This window comes from Amblyomma americanum, chromosome 7 (genome assembly GCF_052857255.1).
Source record: "Amblyomma americanum isolate KBUSLIRL-KWMA chromosome 7, ASM5285725v1, whole genome shotgun sequence".
NCBI lineage: Eukaryota > Metazoa > Arthropoda > Arachnida > Ixodida > Ixodidae > Amblyomma > Amblyomma americanum.
In genome coordinates this window covers 71528331-71548473 of record NC_135503.1, presented here as the reverse complement: position 1 = coordinate 71548473, position 20143 = coordinate 71528331, and positions in this window count along the sequence as shown.

Here is a 20143-nt window from a genome sequence, read left to right as displayed (position 1 = left end):
GTCTCAGTGAAATGAAGCCTTTGCCCTGCGTCATTTGAAACAGAACGAGATTGCAACTATGTTGCCGGCCTAACACGATCCGAAATTTTGTGCTCGAGGCATTGTGAGTCTGGTGCATGTCTTTCTTATTATATGGGCTTGTGTTTTCTTTCTGCTTTCATTCATATACTTGCTCTCTTCATAAGAAAATGTGAGAATGAATGCCATCCCAACACCCTCTTTTAACGATAACAAAGAAATGATTGTAATTTCATTTTTATTTCATTTCGTGATCTATCTGAGCTAAAAAAATACTACACTGCTAATTTGCGATTGATCAAGAGCACAAATAAAAAAGAATTCCTTGCGACTTTTATGCTTTCGGCGACTATTGGCATCCTTCGTAAGGAGATAATGCTGAAGCATTTGTAGTCCCATATCGAGGCACGCTCTGGTACATCGTGAACTGGCTAGGGCTTCAGAAACCAAGAAAAGCAATGCAAATTGTACAGGGTAACAAGGGCACTTTACCTGCCTCACTGCTCGTGGGCCCCGAAGGAAGAAGTGCATTTTGTGAAAAGAAAATATAAAAGGTCTCAACGCGCCTTTACCGTGAGCTAAAAATGTGAAAGAGGACGACTCGATCGAATCCTCCTTTACCCTTTATGTGCACCAAGTCTAAAGTCCACTTGGACCACAGTAATCAGCGTCATTGTCGTAATCATTTTGACAGATTCTCTTACCATTAGGTGCACGAGGTGCAGTTCCTGGTTATGCAATGCAAATACTATGTTGATAACCCCCCCCCCCCCCCCAATCTTTTATCGCTGTGCAAGGCTCAAAATACAATAAAAGCACGATATAGAGGCAGGGAGACGGTAGCGGAGGTAGGATCATTAACATGGTCTCAGTTTCGTAGAGTAGCGCCAAGGCGAACTGAGGTCCCTCTTGAACGAGATGGTAGGGTAGCGCCATTGTTTCAAGCAGCCACCATTACCTTCACTAATACATTTTCTATCTTCCAGACACCTGGAAATTCTAGACTGGTCACCGGGTCTTATCTTCGTAAAGGATGCAAATGTGTCAGACAAACAAGGACTTTGAAAACAGTCAGTCCTTCCGACTCAACATAGACGTTTTAACCTGGTGCTTTGTGAATGATGTCCTTAGCCGCTTATCAGTCATAAAACCTGACGCGTAAATTTATTCTTCGTTTTTTTTTCTCTTCTACGCTTGCGATTGGCTCAGTGCAATCCTGTGATGCATCACACGGCCAGTAGAGGTTTTTATTTTCTTTAGCAAATGGCCACAACTTCTGCGAATGCGGAAAACGAGTCTTTGTCTTGGCCGATTTCACGAGCTCTTGCACGCATGGTCACCTATTGTCTGGAGTAACGTTTGTACAAAAAAAGGAAATAACTGAGACACGGAGCAGCTGGAAAGCTTTAATTTTTTATATAGATATATGCGCCGACAGGATTTTCATCCCTTCGGGGCCGTTCTTATGCAATGAACGCCAAGCGAGCTCGGGAATGGAGTCGGCAGGGCTCCCTCATCAAACTTCCTTGCTCTGCATTGCATGGAGAAGTGTCGCTGCCTTCTCAGTATTGATGGATTATACTGGAGCTGAACGGTTGCATGCTGTCGCTACACGGGGAATACTGCGGCGAGACCTAGGCGCGAGGGCCGGGAGCTATATATAGTATGCCTGGAGGCATGGTGGCGTGTGGAGGCAGGTATCTTGGAATATTCCATCTGTGGCGTGCATTCAGAGGTATACCACAGCACCGCGGAAAGGATTAGCGAGGAGTTCCTGACCAAGATATCGGTCTTCTTCAGAGCATGAACTCCTTTCGGGGCGTCCTCTTGCATCACTTCACAAGATAACTGCTTTCCGTTGCTTGCATAACCGTATGCGCACAACTGTGCGAGGGGTTGTTTTTTGGGCAACCTATTTTCGGTGCTAGTGACATCTTTTTCATTTCGCATTTCAGCTTTGGATAAACCGGGAGAGTAAGTAGAAAGGGCGTTTCGGGCATCTTTCTCAAGCGTTTCTTTTAATCTAACGCACGATGTTCTGAATCGACAAGTAGTTGCAAGTGTACGTTACGAACAATACTGAACCCTAGAAGAGTTAGAATACATGCGAATTGCAAAGCTTGCTGTGTGATACGTGCAGAATTTTCGGGGAATAAAGCGCTGTATTGTATTAGAAAAACAAATTTTCCTCTTCATTGTGAGTTTAGGAATTTTAGCTCATAGAAATACTATCGAAGTTTTTATGTGATTTAAAGAATGCGCAACGGAAAACATTACGCGAAACCGCTACAAGTAATAAAATTAGTTGAAACATTTTGGGGATTCCTTGCTTCAGACAAACACAGAAGGCGGTAAGCAGAGTGGAGTAAACGTGAAGGAGTGGTATTATATGTGAAGCTGCACCCGTGTGCTGCATATGGAATATGTGGGACGCCACAGTGGAGGGCTTGGATCCCGCGGCCTTGTTCTTAGCAGGTGAGGGCTAGAGCCACTGAATTATTACGGCTAGTTAAGTGTAATCATAAGACTCAGAGGATAATATTCCGTGCTAGGAGTTAAGTGCTCACGTGAAATCATGGTGCGCGTGATTCCACGTGCGCCGTGCTACAGTATAACATGCTGACATGAGAACGGATTTAAAGGTACTGCAAGAACATAAGAACATGATAAAGCTGTGCGTGAGTTCCAGTGCCTTAGCATAGCACGAAGGTTCAGTTGGTCATCAGGTAAGCAGGTATGGCCTGCACATGCTTATAAAGAACGACATTTCCTTCATACTGAAGCCGGCTTTGCATATTTAAACAACAGCGATAACTTTGGACCAAAAAATTAAAACATCAATGAGAATGGTATGTAGGAAATGCGTTGGCATGTTGACTCACGTTTCGTAAGCGCTTTGTGTTGAACTGAGTTTATACAAACCAATCATATAAAGTTCTTTGTTGACCTATTGCAGTGATTAAAATCTCCTGCCGTTACGTTTGAATTGATCCGTGCTCGTCAGATGCCGCTTCATTTTCCCATTTATTCTGTCGAGCATGACTGCCACTGCCACTGCCCCCACTCCGTTTCAAAGGGGACGCTGCTATCTTCTCTCCATTCATCCATCTTTTTGCTTCAAGTTCCTGGGTGGTTTTGCGTTTGGAAGTAGATGAATGTGGATGAAGGCCACATTTGCTAAAGCACCGAGCGAGAGGCACGGATGAAAGTTTATGAAGACGACGGTATCCAAAGTACAGCGCTATAGGCTCTGGCAGTATAAGATGCAGGGCGAAAGGTTGCGCCGATGGCTGAGTGAGTGCCGTATAATATGCTAATACTATTGGGTTTATATAGCATATGGGAACGCCGAATGGTTGTTCGACATGCTGATGTTCCTGACAGAGATATTCGTGCGCTTTTTGGGGCTTCTGTTAGTGAAAAAAAGACTCCTATCTTTTTATTTTATTTAACCACCAGTGCGACGCGGCCTTCGTTCACAGGCAATGTAACACATGTGCTGTTCTCAGTCTTTTTTATTTATAAATTCGACATTTCTCAGTCGCTGTTCAGAAGATTGAGGGATTAGCTCCTAACGCGTATGCACAAATATGCTTCCCCGCCTGATTATGAACTAATGCTTCGGGTTGGGAACTAAAACAGCAGTACTTTAAGAATGTTTTTGATTTTGGTAGCAATATTGATAGCCTTGTCAGCAATTTTTTTTGGCAAAGATTTTACTTTTGGCAGCAGCGAGAGAAAACTAGTAACCTGCCCCCTGATCCGGGCCACATTTTCATTTTGTCGGATAATTGCTGCTCGTTTCTGGGATATGAGGTAATGTTAGGTTAGGGAGTAATTACGCGCTATCATCCACCTGAGGCCATTTATATCGCTAGAAAATAAAACTATAAATCTTTCTCAGAAAATCTGGTTAGGGTTAGTTGGTTCACGCGGAACTGTTAGATCTTTTGCCTGTCTTGTCTGTAAGTGTTCGTCTTCGTCGTCCTCGTCTTTTTTGCGCTGTTTCTAACACTATTCATAGAAGCTTAATTCGCAGTTCAAGGAAAATCCGTCTCTCCGGACCAGGACCAATTTTTTCTTCAAAAGCCGTAAGGCTTTCCCTTGTAGCCATTTCGCTGTATCCATGTGGATGCCACTGAATAATTACTCCCTAACCAAAATATACTGCACATTAGAAGGACTAGATGCATTGGCCTACCACGAAATGTCACACGGCCATATGAGCGTACTGGCTTTCCGTGCAAGACATTTTTAATGCGGAGAGCACGTGAGTCGGTTAACCTTATTCTCACCAACATGATCTTCTACTGCCACCATTTGTCATAAATCGGCGCTTAAGGATCGATGTTCGGTTTTCTCTATGGTTTATGGGGTTTAACATTTCATAGTTAAACAGGCTATGAGGGACACCACAGAGTAGGCCTCCGGATAACTTCGACCCCCTGGGGTTCTTTAACATATGCACTGACATTGCACAGTACACGTGTACTGTGTATTTCGCCTCCAGTAAAATGTGAGCGCCGCAGCCGGGATCGAACCCGGGTCTTTCGGGTCAGGGATCTCCTTTCGCGTTTCGTATACGTGCAGAGGCACTTGTAAGCGCTTCCGTTTGAGAGAATGGCAAGTTGTGTTCACACAAAGCAGAATGCTTACCTGACGTCAATCGAACAGATCCCATTGTTTAATCTGCAGTTGCACAGGAAATTTTGCTGTTTCCACGGGAGTAATATATTTCCGAAAGCAGAATATTGCGTCCTAAAATATTAGTGCGCCACAGAAAGGTTTACAAGCTGCATTTTTCTTTATACTAGATTAAACCGGAAATTTCAGAGTGTCCTATTGTCGTCCGGACGCTACAGGGCAACCACTTGAGTTTTTAGCTGCGCAAGGATAGTTTACAAATGACCCCGAGAGTAGCATCCTGGCTCCTTACAAAGCAGATTTACGTGCGAGAAACCAGAATCGTTAAAGTGGATGAGCATAGAGCTTGCTTAGGAAGAGAGATAACCAGAAGTTCGTGACCGGTCGGCAGGTAGACAGAAGGCGAGAAGTAGCAGGCCAGAACACAGCTCGCCTTCCTCTGAGACCGCAGAAGGAGTGTCTTGTCAGCAGATTTGAGGGCCTTTCGTTTTGATGAGATATTAAAGATTAACGCGATGGTATTATTGTGAGAGCATTAAAAGAGTCACCAGGAAAAAAAAAATGTCGTCGACCATAAGATTCGCCCATTGGCTGGAATTGATGTCACCAGGCCGGATTATTCCACTAGCTAGAGGGAAGTGGCGACACCAGGCAGGAAGTGACGTCATTGCCGGTGGAGGCATCAACAGCTTCTAATCCATCGCCAAGGATAAGGAAACAACTCAGGAGAGGCGGTTACGTCATATTCTTTGAAGCCGGTTCCACCCTGCGTCCCCCCTACTTGGCCGCCGTCTCAGCGTACTTGCACATGCACAGCAGGCACTGCAGCAGACAACGCTGCTGCGCCCAGCGTTACTATTAGCTATGCCGGCGGCCAAATGCTCCCAGTAGTCCTTGTAAAACCTCGTGACCTCCGGCGCACTTTCTGACGTGCAGCTTGAATAACGAGGGCCTGTCCTGAGTTTTCCCTCCTCCGTGTCCATCACCAACACAAAAGTCCATTAGATATCTCTGATTTTTTTTGTAGTGGGGGATGGTGGAAGGGTGAGTGCTTGAGGAGGGAGCAACGTCTATGGAAGACAAGCCCGTTGCACATTTTCTGGCCCTTTCCTCCGTAGACCCACACCGGGCGTTTTCATGGCAGTCTGTGCATTGACAGTGGCTGTGGTCCTCGCCGCCGTGGTGGTAGGCGTCCTGTTGGCGATTGGTAAGTGGCGAGCACTGATGGACTCGCCAGATGCGACGGACTGTACATCGTTGCGATTAGTAGACTAGTGTCTGTTTAGCGCGGCGCCCGCATTGACGCACTATGCTACTCGCCGTGTAGCACGGCCTTTTAAGGAGGACGGCACTTTTTACCACAGACTTTGCATTACGGTTTAAAATATTTTTGAGTGTCACATGCACCTGCGGTCAGTTTAGCTTAATGGAGTATTAACGTTTAAATAGCCTACACTTGTGAAAGTGACATATGACAGCCCCATAATTGTGTTTGTTGTCGGCATGTTTCATATCGAATCTAAGCGCCACATACGTGACACACACGTACATTGCGGACAAAACATTCCAAATTCCGCAACATCCGCAAATTTTTAAGATCATATGACCTCCATATTCTGAAAATTTCGCATGAGTGACTCCTGCATACCTTACTGAAGCATTTCGAAGTAAGGTAGAAATAATTCAATAATATCCACCCATGCGCAACCATATGGCTACAAAGTAAAACGCAGAGAAAAGCCTGGGCCGGTATGTGTTTCTTTTTTTTTTCAACTTAGAAGATTCAGTTAAAGATGTACAGCTTTCGTCTCTAGCTGTGTGGCTTGGCTTGGGTGAATGCTAATGAGTTTATTTCTTTATTATAAATTTTCTTCGCCTTGGGGGATTCTACTAATACACATTGGACTGAAAAGTTTGTAATGAGGTACTCGTATGTAATGACTGCACAGGAAAGCATAGAGGAAAGCCCGTATTTTATGAGGGATTCATATGGATCGTTTCAGTAGAGTATGCAGCAGTTATATCAGCAAAAGCGTGCGAAAGAACGCTGTAATTTTCAGAGGATGCAGTTTTGTTGTCTCAGGGGATGCTACCCTGAAAACGGTAGCATATCCTTGTTTCTGTGTTGTTAACTTAGAAGGTCCTGTGTAAAAGTTGGTAAGTTTGTGAATTACGCAAACAATGAGTTGTACCGGTTTTTAAAACTATGTGCTATAACATCATTACATTTGTCATTAATTCCACCACTATAATCGTCATCATCATGAACATGTTTTCCATCTCATCGCATTTCACTACTGTTTTGTCACTGCTGTACATATACATCGTTATCAGTGACTTGATCTTTGGGTTTCGGAAGTTTGACTTGAGTTCTTTTTTAAATCCAGCAACAAAATATTATCCTTCAGTAAAAGGCGCCAAGTTCACGAAGGTTCTCTTATTATTACGAAAATGCTTTGCCACGCGTTCATTAGCTACTGGTCCGGTGAGCGCCACGGTCGTAGCCAAAAGAAACCAAAGCAGCGAGTATTTAGTTTCAGGCATACAAGGCGCATGCCAAATCATACAGATTACGAAACCATGAATAAATATCCATGAGTAAAATTCATTGTTTCGCTACTGTATTCAGCTAACCTGTCCAAGATCTGGAGAACACAGAACATCCAATTTCGATGCATGGACCCTGCGGGCAGTTTCGGAACCGGTTTTATGACAGATTTCGGGATGCTGTTTTCGTGAACACAACCTTCTCTTAGCCTTGTAAATATGGCCGTAGGTAATGGCTTGCACTAACAACTTTGTTAACGTTGATAACGTGCAAAGTAGGTTTTGTCTCCAGAGCACTTTGAAGATAAAAAAGTTTGTGGACGAAAGCGCATCGTTTTTCCTGCACCGAATTCAACATCATTTGGTGTTTTGAGCATCTAACCGCCACTTACCGCTCTGCCACTTTTATTCGTCAACTATTGTTTATCCTTCGCGACAAAACAGAACACTCCAAGCGATGAAATTATTTAGAAATGATTAGTATAGTTGCCGTTCTTTTAGTGATTTCACAGGTAAGTAAGAAAAATCTGCGCCGAAAATGCCAGGCACGTTATGCCGTGGAAATGTGCAGTGCATTCATAAATGTTTATTATTGCAGATGCACCATTGTTACTAGATATTAACCATCTTTTTTTCCGCTGAACTGTAAGATTCAGCGGATCCTGTTTCTTTCGCCAATGCGAGAGCCATTGCTGACGCTGATCAGTGCTATTCAATTAAAAAAAATGTCAAAAATACCACGACAGCTGCTCATATACTCATAATTCGAAGCGAGTACAGAATATTGCATTAAAAATTACATGCAGAAATGTGAACGTTCTTAATTTTTTATGCTTGAAAAATATCTGAATTTGAAAGAACTTGGAACAACATTATAGAAGGTTGTTTTTTTTTCCATTGCCTGCACCGAACTGCATTGAATTCAGTAATAACTCCGAAATTGGCCAACAAATTCCTCTGCAAAGTACTGAAAATGAGAGACACCTGTAATTCACGTTCATATTTGAAACAGTGCAAAGGACGGGACAAAAGGAAAGAGGCATCTTGTGTCCTGTCTTTTGCGCTGTTTCAAATATGAACGTTGACCAACAAGCTCAATTCGCAACACTTGTACCTGTAACTACAAATAATAGGCGTTAGCTTAACGTTGCTTAAAAAAACAAAGAACTAAATCGTCCAGTTGCAATGGCAAAGTAAAACCAAATTTCACTCTCTCATCTTTCTGTATCGCGCAGCACTCGAGCTGTTTCTATTCTTTTCTGTTAGCCCTGAACACGTAAGTATACATTTGCGGTCGATATCACACTAGAGCACTGTTTTGTTTTCTGACAATGTGGAGAATCACATGTCGCTTCGGCACAATATGCAGGGAGACGCCCGCCCGCCTGCCCGGCAGCCAGGACAGGACTATTGGGATAGTTCGTGGTTCACGCCCTTTTCCTTCACACCATCGCTCAGCCCTCTTGTCTCATCGATCCTGCCATCAGTTTCTTTTATCGAGAGTGCGATGGTCTTTACGCTGCACGAAGCGGATGACGAAACAACGAGGACCATGTGTCGTGACCGGTGGTTGGGTACACCGACTAACACGAAGACGTTCCCGGTGGAAGACGTGGTTCGGTGGACGAAGATTTCTAGGTGGTGTTGTTAGGAAGTATTCACAGAATCCGCACAGGCAGACAAGTAGTGGCTTTACGATTGCGTATATGGACGAACAAAGTTAACCCACATACCTAGGTTCTGTTCTTTTTGTTTTTGCCGCATTATGAAAACTTTAGTAAAGTCGAGTACATACGTTATTTTGTGCCCAGTGCTCCCACGCGCTGCGGTCTGGCGATAGTTACTTTGAGATGCCTGTTGTACTTAATTATATTTTATATCTATTTGGTGTATTTCAACGAGTAGTTATTCGCCGAGTCATGGTCACAACAAACTGTAACCCTCTTTAGACGTGAAAATAAATACTGCGGCCTGTGTCGAGTTCAATGACAAATTTTCCTGCCTAATTTTTACTAGGGCCTTTTGTTTTCGGCTGTTCTTTTTTCGGCATTCAGCGGGTAAAATTAAGCCATATTTTTGTTCAGCTCAGTCTGGTAGTGATCGGCATATTCATAGAAATGTTTTTTAATGCAGCCTTTTCCCGGATATTTTTTCCAGGAAAAATACTACTACCCTTCTTTTTTTGCGAACGTATAGGTCGCTCTATTTATCGGCCACTAGTTTTCTAAACAATCCAGAAATGGCATACTGCGCCAACTATTTGATTTCTATGCCTGACACTTCTTTAATTTCATTTCTTTTGCATATATTTTGCTGCCTACCTTGTCATCCCAGTATGAACCCCATCGATGAATGTGCTAGACCTGCCCGCCTGTGTACGCTGCGAAAACATTCGTTCAACAGTACATTACAAAGAATCGCGATTATTTTCCTTGTTTAAATGCAGTCATGCTCGGCACTTACTTCCCAACTTCCCAACGAGCCAGCTGGGAAACTATAATAGGACTACCATAACGCAGAAATCTACTCTAATTTTGTTTTTCCTACTATCAATAAAGCGACGCAATACTCCTTGTACCAGTGGGATTTATCCAGTAACTGATAGCGAGCGCATAGCGTGGCATTGCTTTTGCGTACATCGAAGAGTGGGGAAAATACAGATTGAATCGAATCTGAATAGAATCGCTGAATAGAATAAATTAACGCGGTAGCGTTAATGCTCCCGTTCTGCAGAGAACCTGGCGACGTCGGCGCCATCCGTGCGAGAAAATGCGGATTGGTCGAAAAAGTAGGGACGTCGCAGGTGAAGGGGCACACTTGAAAAATAATCAAACATGTTACAAATTTTGAATATAGGTCGCAAAAGGAGCAAAACATCATTGTGACATGTAATAATGTAAAGTAAATTATTTGCACTGAAAATATAACTGGAGGGGGGGATAAGATGGGACTCGAGCCATTGACCCTTCGATCCTGAGTGAGACTCGCTGAGAGGCCACGTTAGTTCGACTTAGTTAAACGGCGGCCTTCTGCTTCTTGCACGACGTCCGTGTCTGCAAAGTGAAATGTCAAGAGGACCCCAGCCCGCTGAAGGCAGCCAATAACACTATCGCGTCATAGCCTTAAGGCGAAGCTTAAGTGTCCCCTTAATTTTTTTTCTTTCGCCTCTAGTCTCTCGTTGTTAAGATGAATGTCAATAAATGCTTTCCTATCTACTAATTTTTCTGCACTAAAATCCGCAAAAAACGGCATGGACAGGTCTGCTGTACCCGCCGCGGTGGCTCAGTGGTTACGGCGCTCGGCTACTGATCCGGATTACCCGGGTTTGAACCCGGGTGCGGCGGCCGCGTTTCGATGGAGGCGAAAGGCAAAGGCGCTCATGTGCTTTGCGATGCCAGTGCACGTTAAATATCCCCAGGTGGTCAAAATTATTCCGGAGCCTTTCGCTAAGGCATCTCTTTCTTCCTTTCTTCACTCAGTCCCTCCTTTCTCTTCCCTTACGGTGAGGTAAGGTGTCCGTGAGATGATAGGTACTGCGCCATTCCATTTCCCCAAAAACCAATTTTTCAGGTCTGCTGCCAAGGTTGCATCATCGCATTTGGGACAAAACAGCAACACTTATGCGCCCGCGACTGGTGCTGCAGAGTGTCTCAATGCCAGCGCATGCCTCGCCCAAACCCTATGCGGCGATAAAGCACCTGAATGTGCGATGCCTGCTGCCTTCTATACCACTGAAAAATGACACTGCTAAATGTTCCCAGTGAGCAGAGTTTTGCAAGAGGATTGGATTAGATTGTAAACCATTTATTGCGTCGAGAGCAGGTTGCAGGAGACATACTAGATGGGCGCTAGCCCATGGCTGGCGGCGACCTCTTTGGCCCGCTCGATTGTCTGTACTTAAATCTTGGGGCCCGAGCTGACCAGCACGACCTCCCACCGCTCGGGTGAAAGGAGCCGTATCAACTCCGGCGGAAACGCCAAGAGGGAACGCAAGAGGAAACGCCAAGTACCATTTATCAGGAGTTGATGGTGTTCGTCGTCGGCGTGGTAGAAGGTAAAAATGATTGATGAGGTCTGAACCTTGGCCTCTGCCCTTCCCGCCAGGAGTGGAAAAAAGAAGTTGGTGACAAATGAGTATTCGTAGCAACTGCATCTTACATTTGCCGCAGCCCTTGCCCGATCGACCTCCAAGTAGGCGAAATGAGCGCGGTTCATAGTCACCGCCATGCAGACTCTGCTGACGGAAGTGACTGCAATTAGTGCCTCTTTCATTCTTTCTTCGAGTTCTCGAACGAAAGCAGAGTGCTGGGTGTCTGAGCTCCATTCTTAGCCAACTATGGAACGCACTCGCCTATTGAGTGCATTCAATGCTGTCTTCAGCACTGGCGTGATTCCCGAGGCCTGGCGCATTGCCGCTGTCATTCCTGCCTATAAAAAGGGCAAACCGGCCTCAAACTTGAGCTCGTATAGGCCTGTCTCCTTAACCTCCGTTCCTGGAAAATTAGTGGAGGCCTTGGCACTCAAACGGCTGCAATAGGTAGCCGAGGCCACGCATGCCCTGTCGCCTGAGCAGAGCGGATTCCGCAGCTGCCGTTCGACAGCTGACTGCATCACTGAGGCCGTGGCCTTTCTCGAGCATGCCAAACTCGTTAGTGTGCCTACCTCGTCCTCCAAGATGTGAAAAGGGCATTTGATCACCTCTCCCACGAATCCATCCCTGCCGCGGTCCGCTTTCTTGGAGCTGCGGGCAACCTATATCGCTACGTCTATGCCTTCTTGAGCGATCGCTCCTTCCGAGTTAAAGCGGGCAACGTTCTCAGCTCAGCGCGCCCCCTGACCTCCGGAGTCCCACAGAGCAGCGTTTTGAGCCCTTTTTTCTTTAACCTTTTCATGGCACATCTTCCGCGCTGCATTACCTCCGTCTTCGCGCCCGTACGTGTCTGTGTATACGCGGACGGTGTGGCCCTCTTCTGGCCAGGTTCCACACTTCGCGGCTGCGCAGTTCGCGTTGAACTACAGGGCGCGCTGGAAATGGTCAGTCTGTTCCTTTCCACTGTCGGCCTCTTCCTGTCCCCAGGCAAAACAGAAGGGGGGGGCAATGATATTTCACCCTCGCACTTCTGCATGGAGCCTCATCCCCCCTCCATCCATAGGAGGCGTCTCGTTTTCCGTGAAGCCATCTGCCGAATATCTGGGGCTAATCATTGACACTCAACTGACGTGGCGCCCTGCTGTTGCCTGCCTCAAAAATCAGGCCAAAAGGGTTGCATCGGCTGTTAGCCGTCTCCTGAACAAAGAAGAGGGCTGCTCTCCCCTCCTCGCTATGCCCTTTTATAACGGCATAGCGGTGGCCAGGTTTCTATATGCCCTCCCGTATATCAACGTAGGCCCGCACCTCTGGCGCTCTATTGATACAGGTCAGCGCAATGCGATCCGGCAATTTCTTCGGCTGCCGCATTCCTCGCATGTTGCAGCGACATACGCTGAGGCAGCAGCATGGCCAGTCTCTCTTCTCTCGGAGCGAGCGGCTCTCAACACAGTGGAGCGTTTTTACTGTGCTTCGGGTATTGCCCGCCTATGTCTCGTCCTCATGAAGCGTCTCACTCCCGTATGGGGCGCTCTGTTCAGCAGTTCGACACCTGCATCGCCAGCCCTCCTCCGCGCCCACCTCTGTGCGCTTCCGCCACCACTTCATTCCGTTCCGAATTAGTTTGAAACTCAGCGAAATCCAATCTAAGAGCTCCACTCCCATCTGCGTCATGCGGCAGGAGGCTTCTTTTTGCATTCATGAGGAGCTCAGAGAGAAAACTCTGGTCTTCACAGATGGGTCTATATCTAGTGACGGCACGTCTGCACGACAACATGCTACATTCCAGTAAGGGGTTACACTGCGCAATGCCGCCTGCCTGTGTGAGCCACTTCCACCATGGCTGAACTTGCTCCGCTTCAGTTAGCGTCTGATGCGCTACTTGAGGGCTCCTTTTTATCCTCTGTCGCAATCCACTGTGACTCCAGAGCCGCTTTAATGCAGCTACAGACACAAGAGAATCAACTCACAGTAGTTCGATCACCTGCCTCTACGTTCCGCTCCATTTCGGATCGTGACAAAGCCCCCTGTTTTCAATGGATCCCCTCCCACGTGGGAATTTCTGGCAACGAACGCCTTGACGAGGTCGCTTGGAAAGCGCATGATGGAAACGTGTCTGTGACTAACGCGGCCACTCCATTCGATGTGGCATGTATGACCATTCACAAGAGAGTCCTCGCTTCGCACCCGGATCTCCGTTTTGCGTCAGGAAATCCTCCTGGATCTCTCCACTCCTTGAGGTTGGGAATCAGAGAGCGTGGAATCCTTCTCCGCATGCGCATAGGGTGTTCAGGAGAGCAAGCTGCCGGGCTAGTTCGTGATGCATGTTGTAAACTTGGAAGCGCAAAATGCCGGACGACGGACAGAGTAAGGGAACACAAAAAACAAAAAAAAAACAAAAAAAAACCAGGTTCACGAGCGCTCGTGAAGCTGTTTTTTGTGTTCCCTTACTCTGTCCGTCGTCCGGTGTTTTGCGCTTCCAAGTTTACAGCATAGGGTGTGTGTGGACGGCAGAACGTCTCCACCGTCTTCGAGGCAATGAATCCCTATTGTGCCAACACTGCGGCACACAGGCGTCCTCTCTCACCTCTTCTTAGAGTGCCCCTCTTTCGATGGGTCGAGAGAAAAAGTTCGGCAAGGCTTTCGCTATATAGGATTGCCCTCCACCTCTATGGAAAACCTTTTGTTCCCTCAGGGATCTAGCGACGGAATTCGGCGCGCTTTCCAGCTCCTTTTCGATTTCGTTGACACCGAACACATCCGTGCTCGCCTCTAGAGAAGAGCTGTTTTCTCCCCGCGCGCACTTTGGTTCCCGCATCGCCCAGAGCGGTTCCTACGCATCCTCCAGCAAGCGCACCTTCGGGAGCGCCTCTAGCAAACTACAACAACAAAGTTTGGCTCCGGCAGGCCCAGCATCACCGGGCTGGCCCACAGCGCCTTACTCCCTACGTCCTCCTCGGCTCCTCTCCTCGTCTGACCCTCTTTCCCCACTCACCACTTTCTAATCCGCCCAACCCCCCCGCGGCGCAGGGACCATTTCCAGCCAGTGAGAGAGATCAGTGCACGCGCCGCGCCCCGAATTTCCTCTTCCCACACAAGAACCACTTCTCTCTAACGCGCCTCGAAGAAAAGTTTTCCTAATTGGCGTGCCCGGCTAGCATGAAATCGAGGCTGGAACAGCGCGCGCTGTAAGCCCGGTATACCTTTTCCCGAGAGGGCTGAATTTCGAAACCGGGTGTTGGTTAAAGGCTGCAGCATTGCACAAGGAACGCCGCAAGACGAACCACGTGACAGAAGCAGCTTTGAGAAATGCCGCGTGGCATATGTAGTTTCCGACTTCAATTAAAAAAAAAGCTATAAACGTGCTCCCAATAATTTGAAAAAAAAAATCGATTTCCACCGAAAAGACGTCAGTATCATTCATATCTATGCCACAGTTGCGGATAACTTTTACGATTTACAAAGCCCAGAGCGAGAATAAACAAAAATTCAAGGGGCACTTTGTTGACTTCAAATGCGGTGAGGCGAAAGCCTTTAGCACGGTGTTGCTGCTTGTGTCACTAATGTGTGGTTAAAATATTGATTAAGTACACAATTGTTTTGTGAATATTAAATGCTGGAGACACTGGAGGGCGTTTGGGAGGCATCCATCTCATTCGACACCTTTCCGCAAACATACTCCAGCGTGCTTACGCTGGACAAGGACACCTGCATATGCGTTGGCAGGAAGTAGCGCAGTCGTTAGCATGCACGGCTGTGGAACGGAAGGACAGTGGTTTGGATTCCGGCGTGCACAAGGATTTTTTTCTTATCGAGTTAACGTCATTTGATTGGCAGATTTCACTGACGGACGGAAGATGGACAACGATGAGCCATTAAAGGCTTTCGCCTTAAATGCGGAAGAGATGAGAGCTGTGAGACAACGCGATTGTTGGCTGATAACATGTAAGTAATGCAGTTGTATCTTCTTTGCCAACACTACCCGACCAGCCGCGTCAGCGGTGAGAGCGGGCTTCAAGCCGATTGAAGGCGCTGCTGCTCGTATCATGCGACGCTGGCCGCTGCTCCCCGGTTGCGAGTGTACACTGGCTGACGTAAGGGCTGCGCTATCGCTCACTATTACAGCACTCCAAAAACGTTAAACTGCTCCCCACATATACAGCCTGCCTGCTTCATATGATGCGAGGAACGAGGGTGACAGTGCCGGCTTACGGCACCCAGTTTAAACTCGCAGCCGGGGGGCCAGCGCCGTGGGCCGTAGCACCGCCGCTCGGCTGAGATCCCGCCGCTCCCGCTGCCGTCGCGGCTGCTCGGCTACTTTTGGCAAAGACTGCACGCAGTGGAACTTTGCTCCGCTTTTTGTACGCGCCTGGAGCAGGCCGTGAGGCTCCACCACCTCTTCAACCTTCGTGTGCTAGCGTAGCACCTTCTACATGTAGACTATTATCCACTATTACAGCCGTTACCTGGTTAAAGAGGTTTGTCGTCTGCACGTAAGGACAAAAAGTATGGTGGAGCTGCCATAAAAAAAACGTAAACCAATAAGCTCCTGACAATGACAACGCTTGTAACTACAACCAGCCACCGTCAACGCAAAACCACGCACAGGCGTCTCCGAAAAAGAAATGTTATTGCCTCCGCCACGGATATGCGGCAATTTCACGCAAATCCGAGCATTTCGCGCAAATAAGCCAGTCCGAGCCCTTTGGGTCATTTGGGATTGCTGGCGCCGTCAATTTTACTTCGTTTCCAATACGAAGCTTAGTTCTTGAGAAGTGTTTGCTCCTTTCACAGTTCATTCGGTGAGATGCCGCGGAAGCTCAGTGGTTACGGTGCTCGGCTGCTGGCCTGAAGGACGCGGGTTCCGTCCAGACCGTCTCGGTCGCTTTCCGATGGACGCGAAATAATAGAGGCCCGTGTGCTGTGCGATGTCATTGCGCCGTAAAGAACACCAGGGGTCGATATTATTCGGAGCCCTCCACTACGACGTCCCCGTAGCCTGGCCCCCTATGGTACATTAAACCCCACGAACCAAATCAGTTCATTCCGTGAGTAAGGGAGAGGGCGGTGTGCCGTGTGGAGGATATATACAGTTGTATTTATTCCGACACCCCACATTCTGATAAAGTCAACCGACATGAAGGTCTCTTTATTTGTTTAGATTATACTGTTAATTTCTCAGGGGCTGTTACATGAAAGGGCTAAATTGGGAAAAAGAATAGTTGTATATAAACTGCCTTACAAATGTAAGAACACTAACTTTAATAAGTATTAAAGGTGACTATAGATAGAAGGCCTAGAACTTGTCTAAGTGAGGCAAGTTCATGTGTGCGGCGCTCGTTTCTGTTTCGTTTGTCGTTTTATCTATTTATTTTCGCGTAACATAGTTATTAGAAGTAAACTTCTATCCACCTTTTGTCTCATGGCTCTATCTCTTCAATTCTGAGCTGTTATTTATGCTAACGGCGAGAGTGTTTCATATTGCAGTTACTGCTTTAACCACGATCATTTGACACTCATCTGCTTGTACATGAACTGCTTTCACTAAAAAAGAAACCAAGATAAATTATACTCTTGTTTCGGATTCGCTGACATCATTTTTAATGGTGAGACAACTGTGGAATATTGTAAGCTACTGTTACGGAAAAACTTTTTGCGCATCACTCGTATCGAGTAGTTAGACTGCCATAGAAATTTGATAGCGAACGTTTTTGACGATAGCAAAAACATTACTATCAAAAAACAATGGAGAGCACTTAAGACTCCCTACGTGCTTTAAAGGTGAAAACATTGATTTTTTTTCATTTATATATTTTCTTATTTTCAACTGACACACCTAATGTACGGATTAGCATACGGTCGTGAGTTTTCCTTCCTATCTAATGACACACCTAAGGTACTCATTAGCACACGGCCCGAAAGAAACGCATATGTTGATTTTTATTGCCGTACGCTCAGTGCCGAAGAAACAAACAGAAGATGGTTACAGATATAAAAACGAAAGCAAAACTAACATGACAAATGAAAACCCAGATGGTGCTATCATTCCCAGAAATTCTGGAGAAAAGCTTTTTTGAGCGGGAAACTGTTATGAATGCACTTTTTGAAATTAATACAAGACTTCACTACTACAATCAATATATACGTGGATCACTCGACGACAGTCTTGCATTTTTATTCTATTAACGGTTTTGCTATCATGAAAAGCGTTGACGAATGGTTTTCTCTGGCAGTCTTAACTGCTCGATGCGATCGATGGAAAGATTTAAAAAAAATATTTTGTAAAGCATCAGAATAATGCACCTTTACCTTCAATAATTCATGAAAATATTTTACAATTTTTAAATTTTCAAAATTTTTCCGAGAATGTTGGACGTGATTATCAATACAGCTACAGGTGTGTCACCTCACGCAATGTTACCTACGGAATTTTTGAAATGTTGGTATTCTTTACGTTGGATGTAGGTTAGGAAAGACAATTGCCCTTTGCTTGCGTTCGTGGTGAGAACGACTGGAAGAAAGCGTTAGTACGGGATGCCGAAATTCGCAGCAATTATGTAATCGCACTCACATGTCATGCGTTGTAGGATTGAATTCAGTTCGTAAAAGGTGGGTGAGGAATTATCTCATGAAATGGGCAGATACGTAAGATTTTGCGTCCTGACGCTCAGTACGGTCGATTAAGGCTTGATTTTATTGTGGATATGGTAGCGACTCTGCAAGTGGGAATCGAAACGGAGTGATGTATGTTGCCATATTTCCAAGAAATTTATTATCTGTTTTGATGAGCATCTAGGCTAGATGCAGCGTATTCTATTTTTGGAAGGAATAATGTTTACAACAATAACAGTTGAAGGGTTGAAGGCAGCAGAAAAAACAACAATGGACGAGGGTGGCGCTGGTGATCACTTCCTAGGTTCGCTTACACGCAAGACATAAATACCCATGAAAGCAGCAGATTGGACAGCCGTCGCCGTAGCTCAGTTGGTAGAGCACCAGACGCGTTATTCGGAGGTCGTGGGTTCGGATCCCACCGGCGGCATGGTTGTTTTTTCTGCTGCTTAATAAGTAATTTTCTTAAAATATAATTGATTGGCACTACAAATATAAAAAAAATTAGAAACATTCCCCAATGCACCTTGGTTTCGGTGACTCTTGGCTTCCTTAATATGTTTGTCAAACGAGCCCCTCATTTCATATGCCTTCTCAGCTGATAGCTTAACGGGGGTCTCGGTTCTGGCAGTCTTGATGCCCTAGGTAGCATAAGAGGGTTCTCGCACAGTTTCCGCCCTCGCCGTTAGATGACGCTCTACGTCACACTCGCGGTATTACAGGACATGCTACGCCCACCGCTATGGACGAGGGTGGCGCTGGTGAACGCTCTCTAGGTTCGCTTACACGCAAGACATAAATACCCATGAAAGCAGCAGATTGGACAGCCGTCGCCGTAGCTCAGTTGGTAGAGCACCGAACGCGATATTCGGAGGTCGTGGGTTCGGATCCCACCGGCGGCATGGTTGTTTTTCTGCTGCTTTGTAAGTAATTTTCTTTAAACCTAATTGATTGGCACTACAAATATAAAAAAATTAGAAACATTCCCCAATGCACCTTGGTTTCGGGGACTGTTGGCTTCCTTAATATGTTTGTCAAACGAGCCCCTCATTTCATATGCCTTCTCTGCTATATATATATATATATATATATATATATATATATATATATATATATATATATATATATATATATATATATATATATATATATATATACACACTTAGGAAGGGAGCCAACAGTCACCGAAACCAAGGTGCATAGGGAACGTTATTATTGTTATTTTTTTAATGTGTTGTGCTTATCAGTGGGATAATATTACTTAGGTTAATAAATCGCTATAAAGCAGCAGAAAAAACAACCATGCCGCCGGTGGAATCCGAACCCACGACCTCCGAATATCGCGTCCGGTGCTCTTACCAACTTAGCTACGGCGACAGCTGTCCAATCTGCTGCTCTCGTGGGTATTAATGTTTATTTAGTGCACGCGAACCTTGAGAGTGTTCACCAGCGCCACCCTTGCCCATAGCGGCGGACGTAATATTATCCCACTGATAAGCACAACACATTATATATATATATATATATATATATATATATATATATATATATATATATATATATATATATATATATATATATATATATATATATATGTTGTGTTAACGACTAAGTAGAACATGTCGGGCTAGTTGGTTCAATACTTCAGACATGGTAAACACAAGACGAGAGGTTTATTCAGACCACGACGAGTGACTGGAACCAGCTGGGTCCACTTGCCGAGCACGAGACGCAACCAACCACCTCGTTCTCCTCCTCTTCTGCGTACTCAGCGATGCCGACCAAATAGAATAGGCATAGCCTCTTCGGGGGCGTCACACTTCCCCTACGCAGCCGAAGCCCGCAGGGAGAGTCAAAAAGCACCGCGTGAATGGTAGGGCTTCAGCTGGGCGACGTGAGTCACGTCAGTTCGTGCAGAACGACGGCCGCTTGCCGTGAGAAGTCTACGCGGTAGTTGAGCTCACTAATTTGCTCAATAATAACGTAGGGTCCATCATAGTGGAACAGCAGCTTCGGGGACAGTCCCCGTTTTCGGACAGGCTGCCACAACCAGGCCAAATCACCGGGGCTGTAAGTGACGTGACGTCGGTGAGCATCGTAGCGCGCTTTGGACCGATCTTGGGAGGCGAGGATACGAAGACGGGCAAGGCTCCGGGCCTCTTCGGCGAGTCAAAGTAACCCGGCGATGGAGGGATCTTCATAAGGCTTGGCAGAAAATAGTAGTATGGTGTCTAT